The following is a 12,320-nucleotide window of genomic DNA, read 5'->3' as shown; positions in this document are numbered from 1 at the left end:
TAATAGAACTCCGACTGGATTCGTCTGAAAGAAGAAAGTCGTATACACCTAGGATGCCTCGGGGGTGAGTAAATTTTTTTTGGGTGAACTAACCCTTTTTGCTTTTCGTTAAGTTTTCAAAATGAACGTCAGCATTTTATGTTAATTATTTTCTGTTGTGTCATGGCAACATCTAAAGGTGGGCGATGCATGGTAAGACATGATTAACTGGTGGAAATTTGTCAACCGGTTGAAATTTTGGACTATAGTCTCTATCGCAGTTACACACTCACATGATGTTGCTGTGCTATGTGGTCATGAAAACGTATCGTTTGCACGCGTTTTTAGCATTGCGATCTAAAAACAAGGTTTTAAGCCGTCGAAAAGCAATCAGCAGCAAAAGAGAACTCATTTGGCTATATGCATGCACTGTCTGATAGACAGACTGTTTCTGAGCGCTGTTAGAGAGGAGCTCACACGTAAAGACGGTGCTCATAGAGTGCGGGAGAATTGAATGGAATTATTTTTGCTGCTTTATCCACCTGTTCCCTAAGGAAGCATATAGGTAGCGAAATTCAATTTAAAATGCAATATGCAAAATGGCAATGCAATATTCAAAATGGCAACGCAATATTCAAAATGGCATTGTATTTCTGTATTTAAATTTACATTTTCCATTACCCATACGTGCAAAGTTTGGTGCAAAAGTAAAAGTAAAATTAAATTATATAATTTACATTTGCCATTTCCAACAGTATTTGTAGCTGTCTCTCTGTAGACACAGAGAGACAGTCAAGACGGTGACATTTTCTTAAAGAGCTCACAATAATTGAGATTTAAAACTGTTAAAAGAAAAGGCTCAAACTATTGCACAGATTTAATACACTAAGCATCCAAATCTCTTTCATTTGTGCTTTGAACTTCTCAATGCGGAGTGCTGCGCGCTGTGACTCCGTTTTGCTTCAAGTGCATTATTCTGCGAACGGGATCGGGATGTGCATAAGCGCTTTGTGCCGCTCTGTATTGGAGTCTTTCGTATTATAAGACTATTGCGCAATGAAAGATTATTAATAGTCTTTCTTGTTCTGTCCTATCTATCATATGTTGCTGCTTTCATTACTGTGCTATACATTTAAAAGAAATGTCTTAATTTTATACTAATATATACATATATATAATTTATTTGTTTTTTATTAATGTATTTTACAACAATACAAAGAACAATGTGTAATGTTTTACCAGATTTAGTCCTATACTTATTATATTTTACTTATTCCCCACTAAATTATATCACTAAATGTTTAGATTTTATAAAATTAATGTGCATCCATGATTTTTCTAGATTAACTCCTGAATTATCCACTAACCTAGTTTATAATTTTTGACATATATTATTATATATATTTTTTTATTTGTTATTTTTCATTAAAATTGTCTATATTTAGTAGATTGTGTTTAACACACAAGAGTGATGATCAGGTCAACACAGAAGTATAGAAATTCTACATTGATTTAAAAAATAACAACTGCGCTGGTATCGGATCGGTAGATACTCAGAATTTTCTGAAAAAATGGTAACGTTGCATCCCTACTTCTGATGATTCATTTACAACTGATGCTGTTAGAAGTTGTGACAGGCACAACAGATGTTTTCTTTAGTGAACTACTTAGGTCTTTGATATCAACTTTTAATAAAATGAAAGATCTTTAAATGAAGAACAAAGATAAACAGCATGCAGTGACTGTGCTATAAGTAGGCTGGTGATTCTGACATATTAATTATTTATTATTTGTTGTAATGAACATTTACTGCTATTTACATTCAGGTATGTATATGTTAGTATAGCACTTTGATGGGACAAGTAGAAAAAAAAAAAACACTTACAGACAACAAAAAGTGTCAATTAAAAATAACTGTTTTGTTTAGGCTACTTCTGTATTATTTTTATATAACTATTTCTGTAGAGCTGGACACTTAAAAAGGATCAATTGACTGAGTTCAGCTTTGAAAATGAAAACCAACCTGTTTGTTCCTCAGTATCTTCATGTTTGACTCTGAACACTTCTTCAATCTTCAGGTCTTCACTCTCCTCTTTAATAAACACCATCTTTATAATAGTGTGTAACAAGGCTCTCAGTTGCTTCAGCAGGAGTTTTTCTGTGTGTTTGGACACTTTGTCCTAAGATGAGAATAATTAACAGAAAACAAATAAAACTAAATCTCTGGGTGCGTCTCAATCAGCTCCCTAGTTCATTAATCAGCGCACTGGTAAGGGAGTTAATCAGAGTGATAGTTAATGGATTTAAACTTGGACAAAAAACAACTATAACTAGCACTCATGAATAAAAGGACACAAATTATACAAAGGTTCACATTTGCATTAAGATTTATATTTAGTATTTACTGATTTGTAGGTTATATTTAATATATTCCACTTTAATTAAAACATTTGGAGTTGGTTTGTAAAAGTTAACATTAAATGTTTGTTGTTGTCGTTGCATTTACACTTTTTTGAGCTGGGGGCTGTTTCATAAAACAAGTTTACCAAATAAGCCAGGCTTATTTCAGTTAGTCTGACTTATTGTCACTTGATTTGGTCTCCGAAAGCAAATTTACCATAGCTCAAGCTCATTCACTGTGGCAACTTATGCTGGGAAACTAACCTGGTCCGGAACAGGATAACTGTCAGGTTAAAGGGGTCATATGATGCGATTTCAATTTTTCCTTTCTCTTTGGAGTGTTACAAGCTCTTGGTGCATAAAGAAGATCTGAAAAGTTGCAAAGACTAAAGTCTCAAATCCAAAGAGATATTCTTTATAAAAGTTAAGAGTCAACCACGCCTACCTAAAACGGCTCGTTCTAACACGCCCCCACATATCTACCTCACTATGTGGGAAGATTTGCATAACGCCGCCCAAATGTTCACGCAAAGAAAGAAGGCGTAACTTTTATTCTCGCTGTAGTATTGTTGTTGCCGCCGCCGCCATGTCGTGAAGACGCTGTGTGCTTCGTTGTGAAAGTGAAACTACTTTGTTTGGTCTTCCAAAAGAGGACGATATCGCTTCGTCATGCCTGGAGCTGATCCGTGCTGGTCACTGAGGAAATACATCAACTTCACGCTGTGGATCGCCAGATCGGCTTTCACCGTGGACGCAGCAGAGTCCAGCCCGGGGTCGTCACATGTGGTTGTCGCAAGCCCACCGGCCATTCCTCACTCTAGCCCGCCTGCCTCTGCTCACTCAAGCCGACCTCCGCTAACTCTCGCCCCCGGCCTCTGCTCACTCTAGGAGGTCCAATATCTCCCTGACTGGCTGTGTCTGCTGTTAGAGATACAAATCGGTAGTTTTGAGCTTTTCCTTTATAAATGCAATGCTTAACATTTTATTCAGCCTTTTGGGATTGCATTTTGTTTTGTCAGTATCTTTCAGTTCTTCATTTTTATCATTTTAATAGCCACTGCCTGAATTTAACAGTAAGTCAGCATAAAAAAGGAAGATCTTCACGTTCTTAAGGTTCAAGAGTCACTTGTTGTTAAGTGTGCAACCGCGATAAGCATGAAAGGGGAAGGAAGTCATAGACATATAAATACCTAGACGCCTCATTGGCCGCTTTGAGCCGTTGCTGCGATACGTCAACGCGTCCTCCATGTTTGTGAGGGCAAGACAGCCTTAAAAATAAATGGAGGTAAACGGAGAAGCTGCGTTTTTTTCTGGATAAAAACACGATAACGTTTACATTTCTCAAACGATTTCAGAGGTTTGTGATCTACATGGAGTTAAAAATAACTCTGCCTCCAGTTATTTAGTTAGGTTTGGAAAATTATATCACAGCACACCTCGCTTTTCAGACCGACGAGCTTTGTAAAAGCGTTTCAGAAAGGCGGGGCATAGAGGAGAAACAATAATGTACAGTATGTGGAAAATAATGTGTTTTTTGAACCTTAAACTGCATAAACACATTTCATTACACCAAATAATGTTATTTTTAGCATCATCATATGACCCCTTTAAGCTGAGTTCTGAGTTGAGGAACGTATTGATATTACCGCTGACTCTCTCACATACAACTAGTTGACTTTATTATTAGTCCAAAAATAAAAGCATACAGAAAATGCAACTTAAATAATAAAATTTAAAAAAAAAATAGGCTACAACCAACTGTATTTAATGTATTGTGCCCAAAATGTAATGACCTTCTTTTTTTTTTTAAACATACACAAATATTTTAATATATTTGCTACTTGCGCATTCAGTTGATCAGCAGTTTCTATGCAGCCTTTCTCTCGGGTTTTATGACAGCTGTACCTTTTATGGTTATTAGTAGAACATTAAAACATTACAATCTAAAATTGCTCTTTAAAGCATTAAACACACTAAATTAAAAGTTAAATCCACTGAATTAAAAATGAAAATAAATAACAGAAATCAGACTACATTTTAACCGATAAGAGGAACACAAATTTAACTCATTTGAGATTGTAGGGCTGTATTAGCCAGCTTACATTTGATTTACATTTACTGCTACGATAAAAATACACAAATATGTAGGATTAAAATTTTACATGCGTCACATGTAATGTCCAACAACAAATATTTTAGCAGAATGCATATTTTATTCAGAATTATTGCGCTATTCGATTGCGTTCCATCGGTTTTTCACTCGCGTAAGCCTCGCCCGCTCCTGACAGCAAGCAAAATGGATATATTTGCATGACTTTCTAACATTTACAGATGAAAAAAGTACTAACTAACGTTACTGGCCAGGGACTGAATTCTGATTCTCGATAATAGGGAGCGAAATGAGACGCAGCTTTTTGTTACTCATGTGCGGATACGCTTCACAGGCACAAAATAACGTTCCTTAATATCCCTAGATTAAGTATTACATTAGTTAATAATTCATCTCACGCTACAATTCTCTAAACAAGTTTTGTTGATTAAAACACACCTTCAAGCGAATCACAGATGCAGGAGCGCGGCGCAGCCTTGTGACGTCACATCACCAGACCAAAATAAAAGTCTCTGTAGCTAAAATCTAATAATTTTCCATTCGAAAATAAATATAATACCCTATGGGATGAACTGAAAGAACGAATTGCAGTGCTATCGAAAGCTCAAAGCTATCAATACAGTTTAGTTTCCCATCTAGTCTTATGAACTGAAAGCACAGTTACATTCAGATATAATAAATGACATAGTATTTATGATATTCTCACTCAAGGGAAAAAGCCCAGCATCTTGGTCTTCAAATGAAAGAATTGAAAAGAACGTTAAAGTTCAGGTACAAGTCAATTCAGTGACAACTGACCAATTTTGAGCTCTCAACACTAGATTGATGAATTTAGCTTTAAAATGTACAAAAATAAATAAATAAAATAATCCAGAAACACCTAGAGCAGGGGTGCCCAACCTCGGTCCTGGAGGGCCGGTGTCCTGCAGAATTTAGATCCAACCCCAATTATGGCGCTTTTCCACTGCATGGTACGGCACGGTACAGCTCGGTACGGTTCACTTTTTGGGGGTTTTCCACTGGGTACAGTACCTGGTACCTGGTACTTTTTTTAGTACCACCTCGGTTGAGGTTCCAATGGCGCTTTTCGCTAAACTCTGCAGGACATCGGCCCACCAGGACCGAGTTTGGGCACCTCTGACCTAGAGGGACTGAGGTCCACCCAACACAGTCTTACAAAATCCTCTAGGAACTTTAATGCTTAAATAATGGAATGTTAGTTAACCATAAGTTAAGATAGCTATAAGCACTGTAAATGTGCTATCTTTTTAAAATTAACATTATATTAGGACTTGGGAGAGTTAGAACAGTTACTTACTGATATCAGCTACACCAGAAATCTTTACAAAAAAAGGCAGAATAAAATATGCAGACATAAAGACAAAATTGGGATTTAACTTTAAATTTCACATTTCTCAAGCAAACCTGTGTCAACTAATCAACTAAAGATAGCAAAGGCACTGAATGTTCCTAGAGACACTGTCGGAAGCAAAGTTCACAAGTTCAAACCTAAAGGAACAACGGTTACACTACCTGGATGGGGCAGAAAAAGGAAGCTATCAACAACTCAAGTCAAGTCACTACTTTATGTCAAGCAATTCAAGTCAAGTCGTAGCTTGGGTCAAGCAAGTCACTGTCAAGTCATACAAATGTTTGATGATTTAACTTAATTTATATATTTAAATAACTTAAAACTACAGTAGGTATGGACTATGGGAGTTTCTACTCAAAAGGTGTCCACATACAGCTGAGTTGTTAATACAATTAAAATCTAAAAAACAAATAAATAAAAATTAAAACTACATAGCCTAAAAATGTAAATGTAACTGAAATTAGTCCAACATTAAAGCAAGAAAAGTATTTAGGTACAGCTGTTACTATATGCCTCAAACATTGCAGAAGACTGTAAAAAGTATTAAAACAACTCCAATCTCAGCAATGCAAGTTGAAACAGGAGAGTCCCCATTAGATAGAAGACTTACAAAATTATCTGTTGCTTACTGGATCAATTTACAAGGGCGTAATTCAGATCATCCTACAAAATCAATATTAGAGGGGAGTTGGGGGACAATTAATTTAACAGGAACAGGGTTTGCATGGGAAGTAAAGGATTGGGCTGCAAAAATGTCACTAAATAATATTACATTTTCTTCAACAGTTACAATTTCCCCAATACCTCCTTGGTTTTTCAGTCTACCTGAAGTTGATTTACAAATTCATGAATGTATTCAAAAAGGACAGATTAACATTAATATCAAAAGCTATTCAACAGAATATATCAGAACATTTTATTATGCATTTCTGCCAATATACACTGATGGCTCAAGAAACCCAGAAATAGGTCGTACTGGATCTGCATTCTATGTTCCAGAATTTAAAATCGGAAAATATGGGAGGTTAACGGATGGGACTTCAGTGTACACTGCCGAAATGGTGGCAATTCCGATGGCACTTAGTTGGGTAGAAGAAGTGATTCGGATTCAATGGCATCACTTACCAGGCTTCAAACTGTTAGATATGATATCTTTATAGAAATAATGAATATATTGTATAGATTAAGACATGCTGGAATATTAATTAATTTTGTTTGGGTTCCAGCGCACGTTGATATACCAGGAAATGAAAAATCTGATAAAATGGCTAAAGAGTCACTTAATCTGAATACTCCTACTATTCAGTTTCACTAAGCAGGATGGAGGGGAAAGTATAATTAAAGAAACTTGCAATTGGAAATGGCAAGGGTATTGGAATGACTGTAAAACAGGAAGACATTTTTATATTATACAAAACAGGGTAAATCAAAGCAAAATGATACTAAACTTCAGTAGAGAAGATCAGGTCATTTTAACAAGACTAAGGATGGGTCATACAAAACTTAATTCTACACTTCATATAATAGGAAAACACAGTACTGGATTATGTGAAACATGCCAAGTAAAGGAAACAGTTGATCATGTGTCGTTACTCTGTCCGAGGTATGAACAGTTACAGAATTTAGGATGCAATGAATTTTCAATCTGCAACATATTAAACACAAACACATTTCATTACACCAAATACACAAAATAATGTTCTTTTTAGCAGCATCATATGACCCCTTTAAGACTAGTGGACTTATGAATGGAATATAGTTATCATAATATATACCTAGAGTGAAATCACTTCACAATCCAGCACAGGAGGCGGCGGTATGCACCTAAAAGCTGGTTAAAATTCATTAGGAATAGTGGACTTAAGAATAGCACATAGAATTCATAATATATACCTAGACTGAAATCACTTCACTCCAGCACAGGAGGTGGCGGTATGCACCTTAAAAGCTGGCATGCCACCCGCCAATAAATCCACAGAAGAAGAAGAAGAAGAAGAAGAAGAAGAAGAAGAAGACGACGTCAAAAGACCGCGCCGTGTTCCTGCATCTGTTGTGATTCGGCTGAAGAAAGGTTTGGTGTTTTACGCATTTAAGTAATTAAAATCGACGCAGACTGTTCAGTTTTTTACAAGAACTGTTAAATGGTTTAATCTATTATTGAGTATAACATGATAACGCGTTATCCAACATGTTATTTTGAGTAAAGCCCATTCACACGCGAGTAACAGAAAAGATGCGTCTCATTATTATCGTGAATCAGTTTAACATGAACAAGAATTCAGTCATTTGCAAGTAGTGATGAGAAACAACCAAATTGTACCGAGCGAATGTCACACCAGTGTAAGTGAAAACACGAACACACACGGGTGTAATAAGGGTTAAGCCTTTTTTTTTAAGAAATCAAAACATAGAGCGACGAATGGAGTCGGATTCCTCAATAAACACTCTTTAGAGTCGGTTCTTTTTTTTCTTTCTTTTTTTTGCAATTTTTAGAAAAGTCGGTTCTTTTCGTGAATCACAAACGCGTATGAAGATGGAGCAGCTTCTCAGTTAGGTTTACTTCGTCATGTGTGACTTTATAAACCAAGAACTGATAGTGTGTTATGGTGTACTTGTGAGATCTGTGGCCTGTAGCACGAAGCTTGGTTCAGTTTTTACCCAGGTGAGTTCACGTTTAGTTTAAGCAAACTGAGTTTTCGGGTTCAAGAAGGTGGGTTGGTTTAGAGCTTGTTCCGTCACCATGGAAACTTACGCTACACGGCTACCCTGCTCCGGAGCAGGTTTTATTCTGGTTTAGAGATCGCAAACCCAAACTGGACCAATCAGCTGTGAGCAAAGTGACATCTGATGCAATCATAGACTGTATGAAGCCACTCCCCCGTTTCTCTCACTCCAAATTAAAGCCGTTTATAATCAAAGAATATTAGAGACAAAACTGCCCGACTTTTGCAGCTACTTATTTATTAGATTTATATTATATTAATTGTAGTTGTTTATAATTAATATGATATAATCATATAATTATTATATTAAGTGGCAATTAATTTTATTGATTCCAAAATGCTATAAACCCATTTTGATTAATTTGAGTAAATATGCGTTTTCTTTACCAAGAAAGTGGCAAGATGAAAACCACTATTTTCTGTTTCAAACTTTCACATGGCATCTTTAGGTTATAATAACATTAAAAATTCAAATCCAGATTTTGATTTTCAAAGTTTTATTATAAAAACTGATTTTTTTTTTTCCAGGTTGGCTTTATCGGTTTTTGACAACTCAAAACTTACTCTGCAACTCTGAGTTTGTTCATCTCGCTTCGTGCTACAGGCCACAGAATCACAGTGTAGTTACAGTGTAGACTGATTGGTCATAGCAGGACAATGTGGATTTAAAGGCGGGCGTACACGGTGCGATTTTTGCTGTCGTACGAGCTCGCAGGTGATTTATTTTTATTTTTTTTCTCTCGGGAGAAAATCGCAGATGCTCGCATGGTCGCGGCACGTACCGTGCGAGAAGAATTACGGGCTGATCCGAGACGTTATGAGCACCTCCCGTCCTCCCGATAATTTTCAAACATGTCAAAAAAAATCGGATGCTGTCGGTTTAAATTCGTGGCGTATGTGCGGATTTGGCGATCCATCTGAAGTTGACCAATCAGAAGATGACAAAAACCATATAGTCTATAATAATTTTAGTTTAATTATACAGTTCTATTTTTTATTCGTTATTCCGAATGTGCCAAATTTGCCGTTCAGCTTTATGAATGAATATGCCTGTTGTATTACCGGCAAAACCAGCAGAAATTCAGAAATGGCCTACTCCCTCGAGTTCTTTATGAAGAACAGAAAGTCCATGCTTTTCAGCCATTCTCTTAGCCATGTCCTTTGTCTTCGTTTCTTTTGTTTGGACGTCACAAGCCATAGCTGCCAGCCTGCCACAAAGAAAACTATTTCGTCCTCAGAATCCATATTTTTATGAATGGCGCGAAACGTAATGCTCCCGTCAGAGTTTGTAAAATCGTAGTAAATTCGTGTCGTGTGTGACTGCCTCCGTACGATTTTCGGATAAACTCAATCGTGACGTGCCAGAGCTCACGACGTTCCGACCTTCAGAATCGCACCGTGTACACCCACCTTAAGAGATGCATTGTTTGATATCTTGTTGTTATACATATATTGTTTGACATGTATTGTTGAAATGATTCCTGCATTTGGGAAAAAATTTTTACTTTTGTTTATTTTTTTTGTGTTTGTGTTTAGTTTAAAGAGCAGGGGCCAGTACCATGAAGCCGGATTAGCTAGCTAGCCAGGCAAATTTCAATTTAGTTTGCACCAATCCTGGGTTTTGGGTACCATGAAAGTGGATTGGCTTTTAGTGGCGTTCATTGCCATAGTAACTTGCACTGCACAGCTAACCTGCTCCAGGGCAGGTTATATTCTGGGTAAGAGATCTTAAACTGAAATTGGACCAATCAGATGTGAGCAAATTGACATGTCTGACGCAAAAAACAAAACAAAAAAGTAACTCCCCCAGTTTCTCTTCCTACAAATTAAAGGTCACTGCAAAGTACTTAAAATTACAACAAAATTATCTGGCTTTAATGATAATTACAATTTACACATGATTTATATAATTATAATATGAATATATTATTATTAATACATTACACACAAGCACTTTTAGTTTAACAATTATTATCATGTATTTATTTTAAATGAAATTGAATATATATACAGATCATAAGTAATATAAATAAGCGGTAGAATCAATAGATAACGCTTTAAAAATGGCTACATGTGACCTTACATGTTCAAGTCTCTATCACTATATATTATCAACTATAGTAAACTAACTTCAGAAGTTTCATTTGTGACTGCACTAATAGAGCCAGAAAATGTATTTTATTTGTCCTATTTTATGGACAAGTGCTTCAATGTAAATGCGGTTAAATTCCTTATATTCTTTAATCTTTTTTTTGAATCTCGCTGACTCTCTCGCGAGAAGTGAATCACACTTGCTTTGTGTTGCGAGGCATGTGATTGGCTGTTCGCTACTGATATCACCCATTCATTTGCACGTGCGCCACAAACTCAGGATCAAAGCCTGAGTTGACAAAGAAAGTTGATGATCAGCATCATGGTACCAATAAAGCTGGATTGGAGTGGTCTGGTTTTGTCAACTCGAAACTAATCCTGTAACTCTGAATTTGTTCATCTACCATCATGGTACAGGCTCCAGGTCATATGGTATTTTAAAGTGTCCTAATATTGTGTTGGAGTCCCCTACAACAGGTTTAAATGCATCTTTAAGGTCAGAAAACATTGTAATTTTCTCATAATATACATTTCATTTGCCAATGATTGCAAACGATTCGTTCCAAGCAAGTTCGGAGCAAACCCCTCCCTTCCATAAGCCTCTGCTCTGATTGGTCAGCTGGCCAAGCCTGTTGTGATTGGCAGAGAGAGAAGTCCTTGAGCAAGTTAGCGAATGCTACCATTGACAAAGCACCTTTATGTAAAACAATAATATAGTGCTCCAATCCGTTCTTATAATAATGACATAAAATACAAAAACACTTATGCAAGCGAATCGTGCCCACAGCTCAAGTTTAGCTACTAAACTGTGAACACTTAAAGGCACAATATGTAAGTTTTCGTCGCTAGAGGGCGCATATTCAAAACAAACAAGAAACAAAGGCATATTTTGATGATGCCATGATTGAGTGTGGAATCATGGGAGTTGTCGTCTTCATCCCCACAGCCGATGCAATCCGACGGGACTCGGGTAGAAATCATGTTCATGGATGAGCTAATATATTAAAGACTTAAGGTCACTGTAGTATAAAGCAGGGTGGGGCTAAAAGTCGTGGAAGCGAAACGAGGCTGCTGGAGTGATTGCTAATGAAGGACGAGCGCGATACACGACTCGAAAGCAGCAGAGCTTTTATTATACTAGATACATTTGAGTGTATTGAAAGTTCTGTTATAATGCTACTCTGTGCGTTCGTCACCTGTCTAATAAAATGCATAACATATTAAAGTGTCTTTAGGGTTTCCATGTTTTCAACAAAATAAAACCGGAAAAATCGAGTGTGTATGATGTCATTGGCAGACGTCAATGACACTATGGACACGGTCCGTGTCACTAGTTAAAATTGCTTGTTTCTCTGGATTTAAACATTCTTCAAAACATTTGGGATAATGTAAGTACATAAGTCAGCAAAATATATAACACTGTTCTAGTGGTTTTGGGATATTTTCATTAATAAATCTTACATATTGTGCCTTTAAAACAATAATGGTGGATACGTTAGCCAAGTGCTAACGTGACTAACTGATGAAACAATACAGTTTGTAGACCAAAATATGTCTACTGTAATGTTTGAAGAACGACAGACAAAAGACGCTCTGTCTTAACTTTTAATCAGAACGCAGAACAGCTGTATCACAGGCGCAGCAG

The 12,320-nt window shown here is 36.6% G+C and overlaps 1 long non-coding RNA gene across 1 annotated transcript in view; it reads right to left on the bottom strand.

The window, feature by feature from the left end:
* Nucleotides 1-8,410: 8,410 nt before the first annotated feature.
* The window catches only part of LOC107663247 (uncharacterized), a 14,394-nt gene continuing 10,484 nt past the window's right edge, over nt 8,411-12,320 (bottom strand). The window contains exon 3 of the long non-coding RNA XR_001631308.1: nt 8,411-8,420. This is a non-coding gene — a long non-coding RNA (uncharacterized LOC107663247). The remainder of the gene's footprint in view (nt 8,421-12,320) is intronic.

Source organism: Sinocyclocheilus anshuiensis, unplaced genomic scaffold (genome assembly GCF_001515605.1).
Source record: "Sinocyclocheilus anshuiensis isolate Anshui unplaced genomic scaffold, SAMN03320099.WGS_v1.1 scaffold2257, whole genome shotgun sequence".
Lineage (NCBI taxonomy): Eukaryota > Metazoa > Chordata > Actinopteri > Cypriniformes > Cyprinidae > Sinocyclocheilus > Sinocyclocheilus anshuiensis.
This window is presented reverse-complemented; position numbering and strand designations above follow the sequence as displayed.